This window comes from Macrobrachium nipponense, chromosome 47 (assembly GCF_015104395.2).
Source record: "Macrobrachium nipponense isolate FS-2020 chromosome 47, ASM1510439v2, whole genome shotgun sequence".
NCBI classification, from domain to species: domain Eukaryota; kingdom Metazoa; phylum Arthropoda; class Malacostraca; order Decapoda; family Palaemonidae; genus Macrobrachium; species Macrobrachium nipponense.
Window position 1 is genome coordinate 8,928,453 of NC_087222.1, and position 23,641 is coordinate 8,952,093.

A 23,641-nucleotide genomic window follows, 5' to 3' on the forward strand; every position below is an offset into this window, starting at 1 on the left:
TATATATGTATGTATATATATATATATACTTAAAAAATCAGTAGATGCACGTGACTTCATAATAAGCAAATACCACAGGAAAATGATAGTCAGAAATCCAAGCGCTTTCGTCTTTATTCAGACATCGTCAAGAAAGCTACTAAAGTACAATTGGAGAGGAAGGCCTCAGGTACAAACAGATCAGGAATACCAGATGGTTAATTATCAAAAGTGTAAAAGGGATAAAAGGGTAATCCAGGATTATCGGATATCACACGGTCACAAACTTAAACAGATTCTGACCCTAACCGAAATTACAAAGTATCTTTACAGTCCAAAACATGTAAAAACTAAATATAATTAATTTTGTTGCTTATATTTATCTACAACTTTTTTAAATTATGAAAGCATCAAGTTTAAATAAACCAAGACTTTAATTTAGAACATTTCTATTATTTGACTTGATAAAACAAGATTCAATGATATACCTTTTAACTGTGTCATTACATGGGACTAAGGCTCTTGCTTGACTCCAGTTAATAGGATGGTCTAAATCTCTCATATGTACAAATAATGCATTCGATATTTGCCCAGTTCTCACAGAATTTGATGTTGCTTGAGACACTGTGAAAGAGTTTGCCGGTCTGTCCGTAATAGACTTTATCACACTTTTTGCAAGGAATTTCATATATGCAGCCTGGAAGATCTTTAGGAGAATTTTTGATTACTAACTCTTGACATTAATATTACTGAAACAACATTTATGTTAAAAAGCTTTAAAATTCTAGGAATATCTAAAAACCTTTCATCATAAGGTAATTTTAGAATGTTATGCTTCCTAAATTCAAGTTGTCATTAGTTGAATAAAATGTTTTTCTAGCTCTTTTCCATGCCACATCTACAAAAGTCCTTGGGTATTTAAGTTTCAATGCAATATCATAAATAGTTTCAATTTCAGCGTCAATAAACTGCGGGCTACAGACACGTAAAGCCTTAGGAACATTCCAGAAAAAACAGAGAATTTAACATTTTGATGGTGATTGGAGTAGTAATGAACAAAAGAGGCATATTAGTTGATTTTCGAAAGACTGAAAAGTGAAATTTTCTATCATTTCTATGGACAGTTACATCAAGAAAATTCAAATTACAATTTCTTTCTTCCTCTACAGTAAATTTTATAGAAAGGGACTAAATTATTGAGATTATTAAGGAATTCCTGAGGTTTTGTGAACTGGCCAAATACAGAAGATATCATCCACGTACCTAAACCAAATAACTTTTTGGGGCAAAATTCTTGGTAAGAGTTTTGTCTCAAAAATTCCATGTAAATATTGCTAAGGACAGGAGATAAGGATTACCCATAGCCATGCCAAACTTTTGTACAAAAATTCCCCATTGAAACAAAATTTACTATCTTGATATATAACCTTATGAGACTAATGAGATTTGCTACACTTAAGGGAATGTCATGACGCTCTAATTCCTCTTCCAAATATTCAAGTAAATCATCTACAGGCAAGAATGTGTGCAGTGGAAAGGATTTACCTGAGAGAAGCATGTGGAGTGATAGATAATAGGGCAACTGTTGGGAGTGTTTGTGCACAAGTGGAGTGAGAAGTAGAACTGGAGAATAGGGAATCTGTATCTCTATCCTCTCTCTCTCTCTCCTCTCTTCTCTCTCTCCTCTCTCTCTCTCTCTCTCTCTCTCTCTCTCTCTCTCTCTCTCTCTCTCTCTCTCTCAAAATCTTATGAGTACTAATTGGTTGATTTCCAGACCTTAAAAGACTCAATGCATATTCTTGTGGGACTCTAAAGAATGAACACAATACAAAGTTTAAAATTTTAAATGACCTATATTCACCTTTTACCTAAAACATTGGAAAAACAAGCGAAAAATTAAATAAAAATCAAAGGATAACTTGAAAGGCACTTGTTGATTTTTAAACTTAAACTATTTTATGACTAATAGGTTAAACATATCAAATTATATGAGGTAAATGAAAATAAGTTACTCAGAGGGAATTACAATTCAATAGGACAGACTAACCAAAGATATAAGGAAGTTTAAATGATAAGGGAATCCCTTTAATACTCACACACATCAATGTATTACCCCAGTTAATAATAATGAAGTCATCTGCATTTGGGGGCTTGGGGAAAAGGAGGCAAAGGTAGAGCTGACCTTAAAAAGTCTGTACTAATTTAACAACACTGACGGAAGAGCATCAATTTTAGAGACAATGTGGCATCATAAAGCAATGGAGGATTTCGAGATGAAGATATTAGTAGAGGGAAATTCTTTCAATAGAAATAACCGGAGAGAATGTATCAAGATAACAGAAACCTTTAGCGCTAAGAGATGAGGAGAGAGGACCAGTTGGGCTTAGAAAGAATAATGGGCGACTTGACCAAATATAGATCAGAGCTTCACTTAACATTTCAATGTATTTGTATTCAATCATCACGTAAACATCTCTAATTAACACTGTTGTTCTTCTGAATAGAGAGAGAGTTAGCGTTCAGTATCATCATAACAATATATACTGTTGATTCGAGTATGTATATATATATATATATATATATATATATATATATATATATATAATATATATATATATATATCCCCATATATTCCCATATTTGGACATACTTATCATTCCAAAGTCTTGAATTGTCTTTATTTGATATTGACTCATATGTCAAGAAACAAAAACTGTTACCTATCGACTTCTTTTATAACAGTAATCGACTTTTGTTATTTTGTTCTTGAACCCCACTAGATTTGTTTTCACCCCAATAGACAAGACAAAAAATCAGCATCTATAGATTAAAAATGCTAAGATGACAACATGCTTCCGGAGAGACTTCACAATTCACAGACTCACGGGCTCGTCGCCCAACTGATTGCTTGCCTGGTTGGAATTCGATTTTTAGTTAGGGAAAAACACTGGTTGTATGTGAGAAGGACATTCTAAATACCTAATTGCTCTTTCGCCTTTCGTAACTTTGGTATCAATACGACCGAGGTTAATTATATTGTATACATACTTTTTGTTGCACACACACACACACACACACACACACACACACACACATATATATATATATATATATATATATATATATATATATATAATATATATAGATATCTATATATATATATATATATATATATATGCATATATTATAAGTATACCATAGCTTCATTCAAATCGTTTATATAAGAATAATAATAATAATAATAATGATAATAATAATAATAATAATAATAATAATAATAATAATAAAGACTGCATTGTATCAACTGTCTTTATTGATGTACTGCAACGGCTTGATTCGAAATAGCACCTGAAGTGAAAGTTCGTCCGCAAAAGGAAATATAGCTTTCATTAATTATTTATTAAGGGAAAAATATTTCAATTATAGATAGACCTAAAACCACAAAGGAATTGTACCAGTTAATCCCTCGAGTAATATGAACTTTGGGACAATAGCATATTATGCACAATATATGACGTCACTCAGCGCCGACAGGAGAATTGAGACTAAAAGGTTTGAAAGGCCTAACAGGAGGAAAACCTCAAAAAAGCAGTTGAAGAAGAAGCACTATGAAACAATTGTTAGAAGAGGATTAAGGAACGTAAGATAGAAGAAGGAGAATACGAACGGAGGTACAGCAAAAGGAATGAAAGGGGCTGCAGCAGCTTAGGAACCTTATGCCTTCAGAGCACCGAGCGTGAGGAGGTGCACTTACGGCACTAACCCCTAACCGGGCCTAACGGTGCTTTGGGGGCCATGAACGACCCCTTTTATAGATTTCTCTCCTCAAAACACACCTGAATGGCGTCGTGTAGTACAACATCAGAGATGCTTAAACGTCATTCAATAATGCCCGATGCAGCTGATTAATTCATTATTCTGTTACCAGTTCTCGATGTTAACCGAGACTGGCAGATTCGAAGAGTGGTATAAGCAGCGAGCCATTTCCCACTCTAAAAATATAGTACCTGTCGATGGCATTCTTAAAATCATCATCATCATCCAGGTGCCATATCCCCGAGGACGTCAACAATTATGGCTCACCATTCTTCTCTATTTCCAGCTCTCTGCAGCAACTGAGCTGCAGATATTCTTCCTCCAGTCATTCTCACCAATCCATCCATATATTTTTGTCTAAGTCGTCCTCTCGGTCTCCTTCCATTGATCTTACCTGTGAGAGAGAGATGCTCTAGTTCTTGTCTTCTCACTATGTGACTCTCAAACTGCATTGTCTACCTCTCACTGAGGCTAGAAACTCTCTTTCAACACCTACTCTCTCTAATACTTCCTCATTAGTTTTCCTTTCTGTCCATGATATTTTTAACATCCTCCAAAACCACATTTCTGCAGCCTGTAACCTCTCCTCGTCTTCCCTCCTCAAAGTACAAACAAAGCACTTCACAAACCTCCTCCTTAGATTCATGGATATTTTCGAGTTGGTGACTAATTTCTTGATCTTACCAAATGCATCTTTTGCCATGGATATTCTCTTCTTGATCTCTTTTTCGCATTTTCCATCACTTGTGACAGTGCATCCTAAATAATTAAAACTATCGGATTGTTTAAATGTTTCAGCATCAATTCTTATATCTATTCTTGGGGGTATTTCATCCTTGGTGATAAACATACCTGCTGTTTTCTTGATATTTATTGACAGACCTTTTTCTCTGCTTGATTGGTGTAAAGTACTGATTAAAGCTTGAAGTTTATCATGGGAGTCTGCAACAAGTGCTGTATCATCAGCATACTGATATCATTAATATTGACTCCTCCAACCTTAATTCCTTCCATATCCCTGAGATCTCTCGTTATCATTTCACTACACAATTTGAAGAGATCAGTGATAACACACAGCCTGTCTTACGCCTCTCTTGATGCATCAAGAGAAGTTTCAGATAGAATAGATTATTCTTCATATGATCTTGAGTGGAAGGAAGGAAGGAAGGAAGGAGGGAAGAGTCCCCCTTTTCAGATCTTAACACAAAACTTACTGTGTAACTTGGTGCTATCAGGATTGTTCTATATACTTGGTGTGCTACGCTTTGTAGTTCAATAATTTCTTTCTTTTCTTAACACTCCATGACTTCCATGACATGTATGTAGGATGGTATCACTAATCCTTTTCTAATACAGTTGTCATATCTTTACCCTGCTGCATATAGCTAAAGCTTTTATTGCTGACTGCATTAGACATATTTGCATTTTTCTGATTTGCTTTAATTTGGGCCAAATTTATCTGAAGCTTTTTGTGTTTCATATTGTTGATCGTTACACCCAGATATTTACTTTGCTTAACGATTCTTATTCCTTCTAATACGTTGCTATATCTTCATCATCAGTACTATGCCAATCAATATATTATATTATTGATCTTGTCTTTTTCTTTGTGTGGTAAAGCCTAATTTGCAGTCCACGCATTTTTTAAAATCCCTAATATGCTTTTCTATTTTGGTCTTTAGGAACCCCATGAAAATTTTATGATACATTCCATCTGGCCCTGGTGCTTTATTTGATTTAATTTCTCAAGTTGATTTTTTACATCTTCGTCAGTTATATTGACTTCTACCATGGGGTTTAATTTCTGTCTATGTTAGGTCATGCACTTCATCCATGTTTCTCTTATGATACAGTCAAACCTCGTTTTTCGTACGCCTCTCTTTTTCATACATTTCGTTCTTTGTAGACTTTTTTCTACGAAACTTTGTCCTCAGTTATTGTACGTTTCTTCGGTTTTTGCACACCTCGAAAATGCTCCATCCAGGGCCCATTGCGTGAACGGGCCCCATATCAAGCACCTCCTATACAAGCATCCCGTCTTCTCTCGTGACCCATTCTGGCTTTGTTTCTCGCTGAACAACCATCTTGGCACTCACATTCCACATTACCACACGTGTTTGTTGTGTTTTGTACTAACTTTGTCGTAAAAACTAACTGTGCAGTATCCATCATGGGGCCAAAGAAAGCTGCAAGTGCCACTCCTTCAGTTAAAATGTACCAGGAATATGATTGAATGTAAGATAGAACTTGCAGCAAAGTATGAAAGTGGTACACATGTAGCTGATCTCTCGTTAAGATGTACGCAAGTCAGTGTTGATGATCAGCTCTACCCTCGCAAAGAAACATGAAATCAAGGCAGCTGATGTTGCAAAGGGGGTCACTTCATTAACAAAACAGACTGCAATTAGTGGAAGACGTGGAAAAGCTTCTGTTGGTGTGGATCAATGAAAATCAATTAATGGGGGTTAGTGTGTCGGAAACGATCATTTGTGAGAATGCTACAAGAAAATGCCAACAACTAGTGATGCTCTTGGTGATTTAAAGGCCAGCAGAGGCTTGATTTCAAAAATTCAGAAAATTTCTTCAGGAATTCAAGGAGTATCTTGAGGCTGAAGGATTTCTCCCACAACAGGTCTTCAGTTGTGATGAGACAGGCCTGTTTTGGAAAAAAAAATGCCTAAACGGACCTAGATTACGCAGGAGGAAAGTTCATTGCCATGGCACAAGCCTATGAAAGATAGACTAACACTCTTGGTCTGTGGGAACGCCAGTGGGGATTTCAAAGTGAATACCCCTACTTGTGTATCATTTTGAAACTCCAGAGCATTCAAGAAAAATATTGTGATCAAGAATAAATTGCCAGTGATGTGGAAGACTATACTGTGGCGGGATCACAAACTAAAAAACAAAAACTCTCAAAGCACAGGTACTTACCAACTACTTGACACACTCAGGGCGAGGAGCTGCGCTGTCTGCTGGATACAGCCATTGTAACACAATACACAAACAACCAAACAAGGACAACAACTGCACAATAATTCAATAAGTACTATACAACAAAAGACCACTGTACAAACAATCACTAAGAACATCAAATAACAATAACATGACAAGCCAATACAATCACAGCAACTCACCAACAATAACACTCAACAACTCACAACTCATCTACAACACAACAGAACTCACAAAGCACAACAAATTCTACAACAGGCACAACAACAACCTTCAAACATACAATATCAACAATGAGAACACACTACACGATCTTAACATCGATACCAGCCACGAAACTCCCTCTCTCTCTCACGCAACCCTCGAAAACGTAGTCAAATGGAACAAACAGATCGTTCCCCCATAGTACAAAGTCATGGGTCACAAAACAAATTTTCGTTGAATGGGTTAATGAAGTGTTTTGCCCGAGTGTCAAAAAGTACCTGCAAGAAAGTCAATTGCCCCTCGAGTGCCTCTGGTAATGGAAAATGCTCCTGTTCATTCTCCTGGCTTGGAAGACCAGTTGCTGGATGCATTTAATTCATGAGAGTGAAGTTCTTGCCCCCTAATATCACTCCTCTCATTCAGCCCATGGACCAACAGATCATTTCAAACTTCAAGAAACTCTACACCAAAGCACTATTTCAAAGGTGTTCTGAAGTGACCTCAGACACTGAATTGACCATAAGATCACTTCAATATCTTCAACTGCATAAGCCTATTAGATAAGGCTTGGCAGGGAGTGACTTCCAGGACAATGAACTCTGCTTGGAGAAATTGTTGGCCATGTTGTACCTCGAGAAGGATTTCAAAGGGTTGGGTTTGAGGCTGACTGCGACGACCCTACGCCTGTTGTTAGTATTATGATTATTATTTGTTTAAGCAGCCATTTCCGACTAAGTCCAATTGGCTGTATGCACCTATTGTGGAGTCTATTGTGTCTCTGGGGAACTCCATGGGCTTGGATGTGGAAGAGCTAGTGGATGCCCAAAAAGGAGACCTAACCACTGAGGAGCTGCAATACCTTCAGCAGGAACAGCAACAGACGGCAGATGAGGAATCCGAGGAGGAGGAGGAAGAGAGAGGGGATACTGTGCCTACTTCAGTGATTCAAGAAATGTTTGCAAAGTGGAGTGATATTTTAATTACAATCCGTGTCTCTAACATGTTTAATGACCATGTTTTGTACCATTTCAGGCAAGTTTTAAAGAGATGCAAAACAAATGTCTCTGGATAGTTTTGTTATTCGGCAGGGGACCAGTGACTCTCAAGCTGGTCCTAGTGTCAGTAAAAAACGAAGTGGGGAAGTAACCTCAGACAGTGCCACTAAAAACGTAGAGAAGTAACCACGGACGGGTTCATGATACCTGAAGTCCTTCTGGAGGGAGATTCCCCTTCCAAACAATAACCTCTCCTTTCTGTCTTCCATATGCTAACAAGAGTCTTCCATAAAGGTAAGAGTGATGTTTAATGTTCATTATTCATTTCTAATAGTTTTCTGTAAATAAAACTGTTTATTCTCTGTAAATAGTATTTTTTTTAAGAACATTTTGGGGGTCTGGAACACATTAATACTATTTACATTTTTCCTCATGGGAATTATTGCTTCAGTTTCTGTATGATTCGGATATTTTTGGAGGTTCCAGAATGGAATATGTATGATAACCGAGATACCACTGTCTAATAATAATTATAATAATAATAAGGGAGGAGGCCTTCTCTGAGGGCTGTAGCATTGAAAATTATAGCTGCTTCAACAGCATTTAATTTATGTAGAATCTCCTCAATTCTTCTTCTTATCTTTTTCTCATCAGCACGTAGCTGGCATATCAGGTTTCCTAAGGACATATAAAGATTTCAGTTGTCTTAGGTTCATTTCCTCTAACATGTCGACAGCACACAGGCAGTCATCTAAGAGAGGATACAAGTGAGTGAACTAAAATATGTGGTTTACAGGCATCTATAGCAAGCAGGGCGTGTACAATCGGTGGGTGGGTCGCTAAGCAAGGATTTTAATTGGTCGTAAGTTGGTGACAAAATCTTTCCCTGAGGCGTTGAGATCACCTAGGTCCGTCCGGGGATGTTGGCGGGGTTGGGTGGTGGTTAGGGGTACCCAGCACGTGGGTGGCAGGTATTATAAGCCATCCAGGTGACTTGTCATCCACTTCCGGTGCTCTCTCTCTCTCTCTGCTTCTTCCTCTCTTTTCTCTCACTCGCACAGTCTCTTTCTCTGTTTCAATCTCTCCTCCTCCCTCTCTCATGACGGTGTATGGTGTCGGTTGGTTTCTTGTGTATTAAGGGTTCTGTTTGCCAATTTTTTTCTACATGAGTGTCGTCAAAGAAAAGGTTTTCAATAAAATCCCCTGCCCTCCTCAATACCATCATTACATAGAAGACACCTTCATAAGAGCCGACAAAGAAGAGGATCTTGAAACTTTAAGAAAGACTTTTGAAGAATGTTCTGTCCTCCATTTCACGGGCAAACGCAGCATTGATGGTGCCCTACCCTTCTTGGACGTTTTACATTAGACTTCTACGGGTTATACCTTCATGGTTTATATAATACGTATATAAAGGAAAAAGCCATGAACCCGGTCTATGCTTTCATGGGTCCAGTGAATGTCCAGACAGATAGACATAAGAGATCTGTAGTAGATGCCTTCATCCGTCGTACCATCACACCGGGAAAGTAAAACAGAAACTAACAACACCAAAGTGGATCTATAAAAATATTTTATAAAAACAAACTATATGCACCACAAATATTTAGAAGATGAAAAGGTCTATCAGGAAAAATAATGAAGGACAATGTCTCCACCACTGCAAAGGGGATAAAATTAGCCTCATAATTTACCATCAAAATATGAAAACCAGCCAGCTGCTTCTTAAAAACAACCTGGCAGCCCGGTTCGGAATGGGATGCCACCTACTCCTATGTCAGGATATGACCACCAACCAGACTCTCTAAGCGTCTTTCCTGCCACCTTCAAGAAGGGGCCATTTTAAATCATTACAGAGGAAATCATAAACAGAAGACCAGAAAGAACTGAGCTCATAACGTAGAAATTATCGACCAAGCACCGTACTGAAGACGTCTAGGGGTTTCTCGAGGCACCTCATATATTAGAAAAAACCGAGTATACACACAGTAAAAGAGTAAAAGAAACAGAATTTCTCCCTGTCATCATAAGAAAAAATACAAGAAACCAACCGACATCATAAACCTTCACGAGAGAGAGAGAGAGAGAGAGAGAGAGAGAGAGATTGAGAGAGATGAGAGAGAGAGAGAGAGAGAGAGCACCGGAAGTGGATGACATGTCACCTGGACAGCTTATAATACCTACCACCCACATGCTGGGTATCCTAACCACCAGCCAACCCCGGACGGACCTAGGTGATCTGAACGCCTCAGGGACAGATTTTGTCACCAACCTATGACCAACAAAATTCCTTGCTTAGTGACCTACCCACCGATTGTAGTACAAGCCCTGCCTGCTATAAATGCCTGTAAACCACGTATCTTAATTCACTTACTTCATACTCTCTTAGATGATTGCCTGTGTGCTGATATACCAGCTACATGCTGATGAGAAAAAGATAACATGAAGAACTGAGAAGATTCTATATAATTTAAATGCTGTTGAAACAGCTATAATATTCACTAATAACACCAAGACTGTGCAATGAAATTTTCTATGCTTTTAGAGGGACAAAATTAGTCTTGGTTGTTTTATGTGGGGAGGCAATCGTAGCTTAATGATGTGATAGTCTATCTGTAAGTCCCAAGTTCAAGCCTCGCTCAGGCCACTGAAGTAAATCTTTATTAGTAATCATTTAATATTTGATGTTTTTTTATGTGACTATAGGTTTCCCTTAAACTGGCAAGTCACCAACGGCATATCTCGGTCACCTACACCCCATATCAGACTGCCTTCAATGAAAGCAAATTGTGTATTTCCTAACTATACAAACCCGAGATCCTTTACATTAAGAATTACTTTTGGCAAAACTGGAGAACGGCCGCTAGACTTTTAAACAAGGTTGTTGGTGGGGGTCCTGCCTGCCTGAACGTAAACATTGCAATTTATTTTTTGCCTAGATATCAGATTGAGGGGGGGCAGGAGGTGGACATGAGATGTAAATGACCTCAGGTTTGTATAGTTAGGAAAAATACAATTTACTTAGAAAAAATTGTCATTTGTTCCAAAACAATATACAAACACTTGGTCCTTTACATTATGAGGACTCATATTTGGAGGGAGGAATTTGAATGAGTCTCTAGAACACCTGGATTTTCTTCCTGGTCAAGAGAGCAAGGAATAGTATCATGCCTCTATTTAATTCATCAGAGAAGTACAAAGACTGTGTGTTCAGTCGTCAGACCTCTGGGCTTTTTTGAATGAGGGAGAACACGTAACCCCATTCAAAAGCAAGCTGGGATGAATCTGAGAGTTTAAGACAGTAAGGCAAATATAAGGGGCGGTTGCTTCTGTACTCTATAAAGATAAACAGAATGGTTGCTCCAGTTCCAGAATGTGACGGCCGGATCCACTCTCTGCCCAAAGGAGGAGAAGACGGATGAAGGGGCAGAGGAGAGAAGCTAGTCACTCCCTCATTCATTCTCCTGTCTCCACAATTGCACATCTAAGAAGAGATGCAACCTTGTTCTGATAAAGGAGCCAGGTAAGCTACACAGTTTGTTGAGCAGCCACCACAGGTCCAAAGGAGTAGTTAGCACAGTCATTTCTTTTAGAGGTTAAAGAAACAGCCAGACTTTTTAAACTGATTCACTTTATCAAAGAAAATAATCCTGCAAAGTGAATAGTATAGTCATCTACACAGTTCGCCAAAGGGCAGCTGTTATGTGAATGAAGTTGGTGCATTGGGACCACAAGGAAAGATGCACGTCAGTTGGGAAGAGGTGCACTTGGACCAGATACTCGGTGCATTCAGACCACATCATGGTGCATTCATTCACTTTTGACAGTGTACAATATTATTCTGATATTATTTAAGTTTTAATGGGGTCAAATGAAATATTTTATTTATGTATAAACAATTTTTATTATTTATCAATATTTTCAAAGTTTATACAATGAAATAAAATAAAATAAGAGGTTTAATCTAATCAGAATAACACATTACTTTAGTCATTTACATGACAAGTCTAGTCTTCTCAACACTTCAGACTGGTTAACCTAAAACTAAATACTACACAGTCCACTGTATTTAGTGAGCTGATACAAAGCATTAGGATTTACTTACAAAAGCTGTAGCACATTCTTTCTAAAAGAATAAAACCAAGAAAATATTAAAAATAATCAAATAAAACTGCACCTAAATTTCTTTTAAGTTTAATGAAGATATCAATCCTTTCTATTTCCATTAAGAATAACATTTCATGGAAATATTCAAGCTTACAACTACATACACAAGTGCATATATGCACAATGCTGAATAACAAAAGGAAGAAAAACATGTCAGCTAAAGACAATACTAATTCTTTATTTGGAAATCATTGAAAAAATACACAGGACCAAGAAAAGTGGAGAAGGCAAAGGAAAATTTCTTAACCTAGCACTGTACAGTGTTCATTGAGAACAATTGTAAGAGAAAAACTAAAAGTAATTTATTTTACCTTTGCATAAACGTTACACAACCATTTTGCATTAAATTCACTCTGGCCTAAATACTTTGGCTCTGCCTTGACTTCTAATAAAGACTCTGTAAATGAAGAGCCTTCATCTGCATTTTCAGTGAGACCCTCCTCCAGATTCTGCTTCTCTTCTTTAAGTAACAGCAATGATGATGGTCAAGAATTGGATCATAAAAATATAAATGAGGTTTTTCTTTTTATCGTCCCTTAGGTTGCTGTTGCCTTTCTTTTCTATAGATTTTGCAGACAAGTTCACAATTATTATCTCAACATCAAGTGCAACTTACTTTGGGGTGCAAAACATTAACAAATCTGTCAGTGCAACTGAAAATCCTCTCTGATGAGTGACTTTGCTTGTGCATTTTGACACCTGAAAAACAGCCTGGCATTCAGAACCAATGACTGTGATTTGCAGAATACAAGACAAAAGTACAACATGCAGTGTAAAAGAACAATATCTATCCTTCATGAGTGCTCACATATGTTATGAATCTACAAAAGAAAAAATGTTTCTACATCGTGTGGAAGAATGACATCTTTCTTCTGAGTTAACAAATTCATTCTAAGATGAACCTAATGAAAAAAACTAATGAAAAAAAAAAAAAGAAGACATCTTGGAAACCAAGTGCAGATACAGGATATGACTTCTTTCTAGCAGGAGTTTTTTCACACCTTTTGAGACACCTTCATTCAAAACAGACGCAGGAGTCAAGTTAAATGAAATCATTTAATAAAAACTACTCGGACAGAGATCAAGTAAACAGTTTCTGTCTAGTGTGAATTCTCGTGTCTTTTGAGAGGACTTGGTTGAGAAAAACTTCTTTGACATGTAGAGCAACAATATGTTTCATACAATCAACTTACCTGTCAGATATATACATAGCTAAGACTCCGTCGTCCCCGACAGAAATTCAAATTTCGCGCCACTCGCTACCAGGTAGGTCAGGTGATTCTACCGGCCTGGCCCTGGGCGCAGGACTAGGAACCATTCCGTTTTCTACTCATATATTTTCTGTCGCCGGTGGTATCAACATCGTTGCTGCCACCTCTTGACTGGAATTCGCTTTTCTAGACAATTGATCATCTTTTTGTGGACTTTTGGTGACGTACCTGGATCGTTGTTTTGGCCATTCGCTACTGTGGACTGGATTTGGACTTGCTTTTGTTTTGGGGATTTTCTTCAAGAATGTCTGATTCAAGCGTTTGTGTGAGAATGTGTGTGAATGTAGGCTGCAAGGTGAGGATACCGAAAGCTTCGGTTGATCCTCACACTGTATGTCGCAAATGTAGGGGTTTTGATTGTTCTATTTCTAACACCTGTCATGAGTGTGAGAGGTTGAATGTTGAGGAATGGAAGACTCTAACTTCTTACTTGAAGAAGTTAGAAAGGGATAGAGTCAGAAGGGCTGCATCTAAGATGGCGGGTAGTAGTACAAGGCCTATTGAGCCTTTGGATAATTCTAACTCTTCTCTTAATTATGATTCTGTATCAGGGCCCTCACTGGCTTTACATTCAGATTCGGCCTCGGAAATTGCTGAACTGAAGGCTACTCTTCACAGGATGAGATCCAAAATGGCTACCATGAAAGGTAAGGACTGTGATAGTGATTATAGTGAAGTGAGTGTCCCCAGTGTTGTGGAGGGGGCGTCTGACCGTCTCTGCGACGCTCCCAGGCCTAGACCTCTTCCAAGCTCCCAAGCCCAGAGGAGAAGAAAGTCGAAAGCCGTACGGAGGTTGTGGAGAATTCCCCCCGGTCAGGCGTCCCTTCAGCAGGTGCTGTATATAGACAGACTGCTCAGGACCGCTATCGGAAAAGCGTCCTCAGAGAGTGCTTCTCTTCGTCCGCTTCTCCCTCTCCTAAACGAGGGTGGAAGGATTCGGACTTGTCCAGGCCCCTGAAAAGGCACTGGAGAGATCCTGTGTTTGGATTCAAGCCCAGAACGCTTTTCGGAAGAAGCGCCTCCTTCCATCAAGAAGGCGAAGAGGGTTTTGACGTCCCATGATGCGGGCAAAACGCCTTCGAGGTCTCCCTCCCTCCGTTCAAGAAGACGCAGGAGAGGCTTCCAAGAGGATCATTTTGGCGGTGCAGGAACAGCTATCCGCCTTGGTAGGAGTCCTTTCGAAGGATCCTCCTCGTAAGAAAGACGTGAGACTGCCGGTCAAGAAGACTCGTCTTCCTTCTCCCGCCAGGAGTGAGGCTCCTGTGGGACGTGAGTCTTTTGAGAATTACTCGGATAGAGACTCTTTGGACGAATTTGATTCGCCAGACAAGCGCGTCGCGCCAGTCAAGCGCGAGGCTTCCTACAGACGAGAAGCGTCTTCTAGGATTAGAGCATCAAGACAAGCGAGAAACGCTTTACAGGCGCGAGGATACTCCCAGATGGGATACGCCTGCCAGACCAGCAGGCTTCAACCTGAGAAGCGCGAGGTAACAACCAGGCGTGAGGATTCAGCCAAGCGCGAGGCGCCAGGCAAAGCATGGACATACAAGGATGTGGCACCAGAAAGGCGCGAGACTCCAAGCCAGGCGGTGAGGCGTCAGTCAGGCGCGAGAGCTTTGAGAGGCGTAAGACACCAGTCAGGCGCGAGGCGCCAGCCAAGCGCGAGGAGGTCAGTCAGCGCGAGGACTCCAGCCAGGCGCGAGGATCCTGCCAGGCGCGAGGCGCCAGCAAGCGCGAGGAGTCAGCCAGGCGCGAGACGCCAGCCAGGCGCGAGGGTTGAGGCGCCAGCCAAGCGCGAGGCGCCAGCAAGCGCGAGGCGCCAGACAAGCGCGAGGCGCCAGCCAAGCGCGAAGAGCCAGCCAAGTACGAAGAGCAGCCAAGCATAGGAGCTCTTTACACTCTCTTAGCCCCTCTCCTATTAGGGTTTTGTCTCCCGTAGAGAGAAGTTTTGAACAGGAAGACCCGGAACGGGAAGTGGCCTCTCCTTCTGATCCGATTTTGGAAGAGGACTCAGAGGACGAGTCTCACGGTAAAGAAGGACTGTCTAACTACAAAGTTTTGACAGCTCTTCTTCTCCAGGAATACGGAGATGCATTGATTCCTGCCGCTCCTCCTTCGCCTCGTTCACTTTGCATGCTCTAAGACGCCGAAATCGTCGGCTTTCTTGAAGATGAGACCGACGATTTCTATGAAGAGAGCTCTGCAATCGCTGGATAGCTGGATGCTAACTAAGAAAGAGCTAGTAAGGACAGTGTTTTGCATGCCTCCCGCTAGACTTACGGGCAAGAGAGGGATTTTGGTACCAGACTGGGGAGAATATGGGTCTCACACTACAGCTTCAGCTGAAGCTGACTTTTCCAGTCTGGTAGATGCATCCAGGACATAGCCTTCACACTGCTAAGATTACTTGGGGTCTTTCAGAGTTGGATCATCTCCTCAAGGGACTTTTTCACATTCTAGAAGTCTTTAACTTCCTAGATTGGTCCCTTGGGGTGATGTCCAAGAAGGCTCATGCCCCTGAAGGGCTAGAACCGGACGTACTCCTGGCAATTTTGTCATGTATTGACAAGGCGGTGCAGGACGGCTCAGGGGAAGTTTCTTCCTTATTTGGAGCAGGTCTCTTGAAGAAGAGATCTGTTTTTAGCGCATTCTTGACGAAAGCAGTATCACATTCGCAAAGAGCAGCTTTGTTATTCGCCCTAGGTCTGATTTTCTGTTCCCTTCACAGTTGGTGAGGGATATTTCCGATCTCTAACGGAGAAAGCGACACAGGATCTTCTCCTGCAATCGTCCAGGAAGAAGAGACCAGTGATGGTGGGAGAAAAGAAAGGGGTGTCTACTCCTGTTCGGCCCTTTCGAGGAGGCCCTCCCACTAGAGTTACCGCTAAAAGGAAAACGACCGAGAAGAGAGGTCGAGCCTCATTCCGCCCCTTTAAAAGGGGAAAGTGAAGTGGCGCTCCTCCAAACACCAGTAGGTGCCAGGCTCCGGGGATTTGCGGAAGCCTGGACTCTCATCGACACAGACGCTTGGTCGATGTCGGTGCTTCAGAAGGGATATCTCATTCCTTTCCTGGACAATCCTCCCCTGACGTCAACTCCGAGGGAATTGTCCGCCAATTACAAGGACCCTGTGTTGAAAGATACTCTTCAACAAATGGTGGATCAGATGTGGGACAAGAGAGCTATAGAACTAGTGCTGGATCAAAGCTCCCCAGGGTTTTACAATCGTCTTTTCTTGGTTGCGAAAGCCTCGGGGGGCTGGCGGAGACCAGTTCTGGATGTCAGCGCTCTGAACAAGTTTGTTCAGAAACAGAAGTTCTCCATGGAAACCTCTGCTTCAGTCCTTGCGGCTCTTCGCCAAGGGATTGGATGGTGTCTCTGGATCTCCAGGACGCCTATTTTCACGTCCCCGATCCATCCTTCGTCGAAGAAAAGTACCTCCGTTTCATGACGGGGGGAAGGATCTTCCAATTCAGAGCCTTGTGTTTCGGCCTGTCTACGGCGCCTCAGGTTTTCACGAACCTTTTGAAAAAAATGTGGCGAGATGGATTCATCTGAAAGGAATCAGTATATCTATACCTAGACGACTGGCTTATCAGAGCAAAGTCAGAGAAACAGTGTTTGGAGGACCTGACTGTGACACTAAACCTGATAAAGACATTAGGATTACTCGTGAACCTCGAGAAGTCCCAACTGATCCCCAGCCAGAACTTGGTCTATCTGGGGATTCGGATGGATTCTCGGGGTTTTCGAGTATTTCCTTCTCAAGAGAGACTAGCGAGAGGTTTAGAAAAAGTCTCTCTCTTCCTAAGAAAGAACGGACTTCGGCGAGGGAATGGTTGAGCCTGTAGGGACCCTTTCCTCGCTCGAACAGTTCTTTCATCTAGGAAGACTTCATCTCCGTCCTCTTCAGTTCTTCCTCAGAAGTTCGTGGAACATGAAGACAGGACTCCTCTCGGACAGTTTTCCCATTCCAGATCTGATAAAACGACATCTAGAATGGTGGTTACTCCCACTGAGGGAAAACAAGGGTACTTCCCTGGAAATACAGAGCCCAAACCTTGTATTGTTTTCCGACGCGTCGGAAAAAGGTTGGGGAGCAACTTTGGGAAAGAGAGAAGTGTCAGGCACTTGGAATGCTCTTCAAGTGTCCTGGCACATAAACTGCAAAGACTGTTGGCTGTACACCTAGCTCTAAAGAGCTTCGAACCGTTAGTATGCAACAAAATAGTACAAGTGAATGCGGACAATACAACCGCTCTGGCATACATTCGGAAGCAAGGAGGGGTACTCACTCGTATGCCCTTTACGAACTCGCAAGAGAACTGCTGTTGTGGACATCGCAAAGGAACATCTCTCTCTTGACGAGGTTCGTTTCAGGGAGTAAGGAACGTAAGAGCGGACAGGCTGAGCAGGAGGAACCAGGTCCTTCATACCAAGTGGACCCTCCACTCAGAACGTTTGCCACAAGCTCTGGTCTCTTTGGGGGACTCCTCATGTCGACCTCTTTGCCACGTTCCTCTCGAAGAGACTGGAAGTCTTCTGTTCAGTAGTGGAAGATCCCAGAGCTCTAGCAGTAGACGCCTTCCTGCTAGATTGGTCTCAGGTAGACGTTTACGCATTTCCCCCATTCAGATTCTGGGGGCAAGTGCTCAGGAAGTTTGTGACTTCAGGGGACAAGAATGACCCTGATAGCCCCCTTTTGGCCAAACTCAAGAGTGGTTCCCAGAGGTACTGGAGTGGATAGTAGACTTCCCCAGATCCCTTCCACAAAGGAGGGATCTTCTCAGACAACCACACTTCGAGAGGTTTCATCAAAACCTCCCCGCTCTCGCTCTGACTGCCTTTCGACTATCGAAAGACTTGTCAGAGCGAGAGGCTTTTCTAGCAAAGCAGCAAGCTCGATCGCTAGAGCCCGGAGAACTTCCACTATCCGGGTTTACCAATCCAAGTGGGAAGTTTTTAGAAGGTGGTGTAAGTCGAAGAAGTTGTCCTCCTCCAGTACCTCTGTAACAGAAATAGCTGATTTTCTGTTATTTCTGAGAGAAGAATCGCAGCTCTCCGTAGCCACGATAAAGGGCTATAGGAGTATGCTATCGGCCGTCTTTAGGAATAGAGGCCTAGATTTGGGAAACGATAAAGATCTGCATGATCTGATTAGGTCTTTTGAGACCAAGAAGTCTAGGATTACTTCTCCCCCTAACTGGAATCTAGACGTAGTGCTGAAGTTCTTGGCTTCAGAGAGATTTGAACCCCTACCATTTGGCCTCGTTTCATGATATAACGAGAAAATGTTTATTTCTTTGTCACTAGCGACGGCGAAAAGAGTTAGTGAACTGCACACCCTTAGTGACAAAGTCGGGTTCAATATAGATTCAGCCATCTGTTCCTTCAAGGAATTATTCTTGGCGAAAAATGAAAATCCTTCGAATCCCTGGCCGAGAAACTTCGAGGTAAAAGGATTATCGGGTCTCGTCGGCAGGGAACCGGAGAGGTCTCTTTGCCCAGTAAGGGCGTTAAAGTTTTACTTACAGAAAAAGGAACAGTTGGGAGGTTCTAGACAAGGTCTTTGGTGCTCAGTGAAGGATCCATCAAGACCTATGTCTAAGAATGCTTTAGCCTTTTTTGTCAGGAACGTAATTACGGACGCTCATAAGGCTTGCACGGATGATTCTTTAAAACTCCTGAGAGTAAGAGCTCATGAAGTGAGAGCAGTGGCGACGTCTCTCTCTTTTCAGAGAAATATGTCACTGAAGAATATCTTGGAAGCGACATATTGGAGATGTAATTCTGTGCTTTCTCACTATTTGAAGGACGTGCGTGTGACCTATGAAAAATGTTTTTCCTTAGGTCCTTTTGTGTCTGCGGGCACAATCCTGGGTACAGAGCTGACAACAATCCTTAAATTTTTTTTTACTACTTAAGTCTAATAGATATGTTCTAGACTTTCTGCTGACAAGTGCAGTTACCGCACAAGCGGCAGTCACTTCCATTCAGTAAGGAACTCTTTGTGATATCTTGTAATAGATGAAAATTTTTTTTGTTTTGGGAAATTATTGTGTGCGTGTGCATTTTGGTTTGAGTTTACGGTTGTTGCGAAGAGTTGGGGATAACTCGGAGCAATTTTTAATACTAACATGGTGGTTAGGATCAGGTGGTCGGGATTGGTTGTGTGCTCCTTAATAAGGTGTGTTGTCATGTAAGTGGATCAGCACCCATTGACAAAGTCCTTTCAGGCTCTGCCGAGTAAGTGGATAAGACCCCTTCGGCAGACCCACAAGAATTCTTGGCCATAGATCACATATCTCGCTAAAGTTTCTTGAGGTGATGCAGACTACGGGGCAAACACCCACGAAGTCTACCAACCTATCAGGTAGGAACCAAGGTTTTTATTTTATACCTACAACAGATGTTGTTTACCTGTCTATTCCAGTAGTAGCTGTCTCTTACCCTCCAACCGAAGGGTGCCAATCAGCTATGTATATATCTGACAGGTAAGTTGATTGTATGAAAATGATATTGTTATAATACAATAAAGTTTCATACATACTTACCTGGCAGATATATACGATTAGGGCCCACCCAGCCTCCCCGCAAGGAGACAGGTGGAAGAGAGAAAATATATGAGTAGAAAACGGGAATGGTTCCTAGTTTCCTGCCAGCCCAGGGCAGGCCGGTAGATCACCTGACCTACCTGTAGCGAGTGGCGCGAAATTTGAATTCTGTCGGGGACGACGGAGTCTTAGCTATAGTATATATCTGCCAGGTAAGTATGTATGAAACTTTATTGTATATAACAATATCATGTTTCTTTTTCGCTTATGTTATTCTTAATTTTCAATTTATATCAGGGGTGCAATGGGCTCCAGCCTGGGGTCTATGGTTGCACCTTTAAATTCCACTAGCCTTATATCCAAGGACTTGTTTCAAGGTGTTTACCATTGCTTTGAGGGCAGCAATCTGCACCTCATTTATACTGGGCAACTTTGTATACCCTGAAAATATTTTCTCAGATTTTTCTTTAAAAGACCTGTTGCTCCTACCATCAAAGGTATTTTTTTCTATTTCCATCAGTTCCCATGTGCTTTTCAGGTCATTCTTCCGGTCTTGGTATTTTGTTATTTATGCCTTTCAGCTCTATTGAGGCCAAAGTCACTGGGTACTGTCACATCTATCATCTTAGCTGTTTATTCCTCCTTGTTCCAGATCACAATATCATGCCTCATAGCACCTTTTATACATCTTCCTGTTGAAATTTCCTGTCATAAAAGATGGTAACAGCCCTATTGGAGGTGATTGGATCTGGTTCATGCTCCCACACTTTTCCTTTCACTTCAATTCTGTATTCTTTACATATTTTGTGGTGGGCTGTGAGACCCGCTGCATGACAAAACCTACACTGGTCATTTGCTGATATGCCTGGCATTTTCTTGAAGCTGTTTGTTAGGTCTTGATTTTGTGCTCCTATTATCACACTTTCTCCATCATAACCTAGATCTCCATTCTAATTCATCTAAGTGATTCTTCTTTGTCAATTCAACTTTTTTGTCCAGTTCTTCTTGAAATCTTCCTGCCATTCCATGGTCTTTCCACCTTTCCATTCTAAGTTTCTTCTCTCTGTGACTGTATTTCTTCCTGGTCTTCCTGGCTATCATTTTTGCTTGAGTCTGTTCAGATCTCCTGCGAAGTTCTTAGCCTGTGGTGTTGGGCAACCTTTTTGATGTTTCCATCCTCAGAACTTTTTAAGTACTACTCTTGACTTACTATTGGTGCTCTGTAGGCCTGGTTAATCTCAGTCAGGCCTAATCCACCTTCTCTGTGAGGGAGGTACATTCTGTCCATACACTGGTGTCTGTATGTGAATTTATGTAGGGCGAGAATCTTCCTGGTTTTAATGTCCATCCTGTCTAACTCACCTTGTGGCCAGTCTACAATACCAAAACCATAAGTCACCACTGGTATCATCAGCTGGGTTATGGCAGTGATATTGTTCTTTGGTGTTAGTTCTGAATTACAGATCTTCTTTAAGTGGCTGATGTATTTTTTCTTTATCTTTTATCTCTTTTTCTTGTGTTCCATACCACTGTTTTCTTGTATTCCCATGTTCTTATATGCAGACTCCTCTACCAGGTCTTCAACAAACATGCCTTCCTCTACCTTTATGCCTTCTGATATTGCTCTCTTCCCTCTCTTTATTGAACTCTTGTCCAGCACAAATTCCATTCAGATGTCATTAGAGAATTGGTAGACTGTCTTAACTTGTTCTTCCAATTTTTCTTCTGAGTCTGCAAACAACTTCAGGTCATCCATGAAGAGCAGGTGGTTCACTCTTTCATTCTCTTTTCTGTTTCCGCTTTTGCTTAGGTCATAGTCAGTGTTAATGTTGTTCAAGATTTTACTAAGCAGATCTATGGTCAAGCAGAATAGAAGTGGTGAGAGGCTGACACCCAGGAATATTCCTCTTTGGATCTTTATGTCTGGAATTACTATCTGGCCCTCAAGAGTGTTTTAGACAGAGAGTGGTCTTCCACTTATCTGTACTGCCAGGAAAGATCTTATTTCCTCGATGATATTATATAGTTCCATAAATGCTTTCCCACATTCCTTGCATATGAATGGCTTTTCTCCGGTATGGATTCTCATATGACTTGTAAGATGTGGTTTCTTGGAAAATGCTTTCCCACATTCGTTGCACAGGAATGGCTTCTCTCCAGTATGCAATCTCATATGAAGTATCAATGTTGTGGGACGCTGTCAAGTGCTCATTTTTGTAATCTATCCAAGCCACATTAAGTTCACTTTGTCTTTCTTACAATCTCTATATTGTTTTGTTTATAGCAGTTGATATTTATTACCTAAGTTTTGTTTCTTTTCGGGAATCCCTTTTTTTTCTTTTTCCATATATTTGCCTTGATCTAGTTGTTCATAGATCTCTCTGCTATGCTCCTGTTAGCATTTGTAGGTTGTTGTAGGCAGCCGATGGCCCTATATTTTTAGGGAAAGGTTTGTGCTTTCCTGTTGTGAGCCCTCTGGTGATTCTTCTGCCTTTTACTCACTCTTGAAAGCTGCATATAAGTGTGGTTGTATAGTGCTGTGATCTTTTTTAAGCAGACAATTTGAGATCTTGTCTTTCCTGGTGTCCTTGAATTATATATGCTTATAGTTTTGGTTACTTTTGCGATGGTGACTTATTTGGTGTGCATTGCTATTTCTGGTTGTTCTTCTGCCTAATGTGTCAATCATAAATTCGATTGGTGTTGTCCTGGTCTTCAAACATTGGCTTCCAAAATCCCTTTCTCTAGGTCTTCCTTGCTCGGTGTGTTCAGTACCTCAACTGTTTTTTTTTGTCATCGTCCTATACACCATCTTTGACATTTTCACCAAACTGGCATATTTATCTAATTGCTTTTATCTTCTGTTGTTTGTTTCTCTATTTGTGAAGGCTAGGGCCTCTATTATTGGCTTGGTTTCTGCCAGTTTTCCCTCATTTTTTTCATCCCCTATTCTATATTTTTTTCTTTATTTTCCTTATGTTCTTGAGCAGATTTGAGTGATTTTGATCTCTCAAATAGTTGGTCATTTAGAGATCTCTGCCCCTTACTGTTTATTTTATCTGTTGTGTCTTTTCCTCTCCAGTATGCAAACCTCATATGACGTGTAAGACTTGATATTTTGAAAAATGCTTTCCTCATTCCATTGCACAGGAATGTTTCTCTCAGTGTGGATTCTCATATGCTTTGGTAAGACTTGATTTCTGGGGAAATGCTTTCCCACATTCTTTGCACATAAATGCTTCTATTTCTCCAGTATGGAGGTTTCATATGACTTGTAAGACATATACTGTGGGATGCTTTGTAAGACTTGGTTTCTGGGAAAATGCTTTCCCACATTCATTGCACATATATGGCTTCTCTCCAGTATGCAATCTCATATGACGTGTAAGATCTGATTTCTGGGGAAATGCTTTCCACACTCGTTGCATATGAATAGATTCTCTCCAGTGTGGATTCTCATATGATTTGTAAGTTTATCTTTCAAGGAAATGCTTTCCCACATTCCTTGCACAGGAATGGTTTCTCTCTGGTGTGGATTCTCATATGACGTGTAAGACTACTTTTCCAGGGAAATGCTTTCCCACAGTCAATGCATATGAATTTCTCTCTGGTAGGATTTGTGATATCACTTGTAAGATTAATTTTCTTGTAAAATGATTTTTCATGGTCAGTGGATCTGAAAAGCTTCTCTCTCCATTGT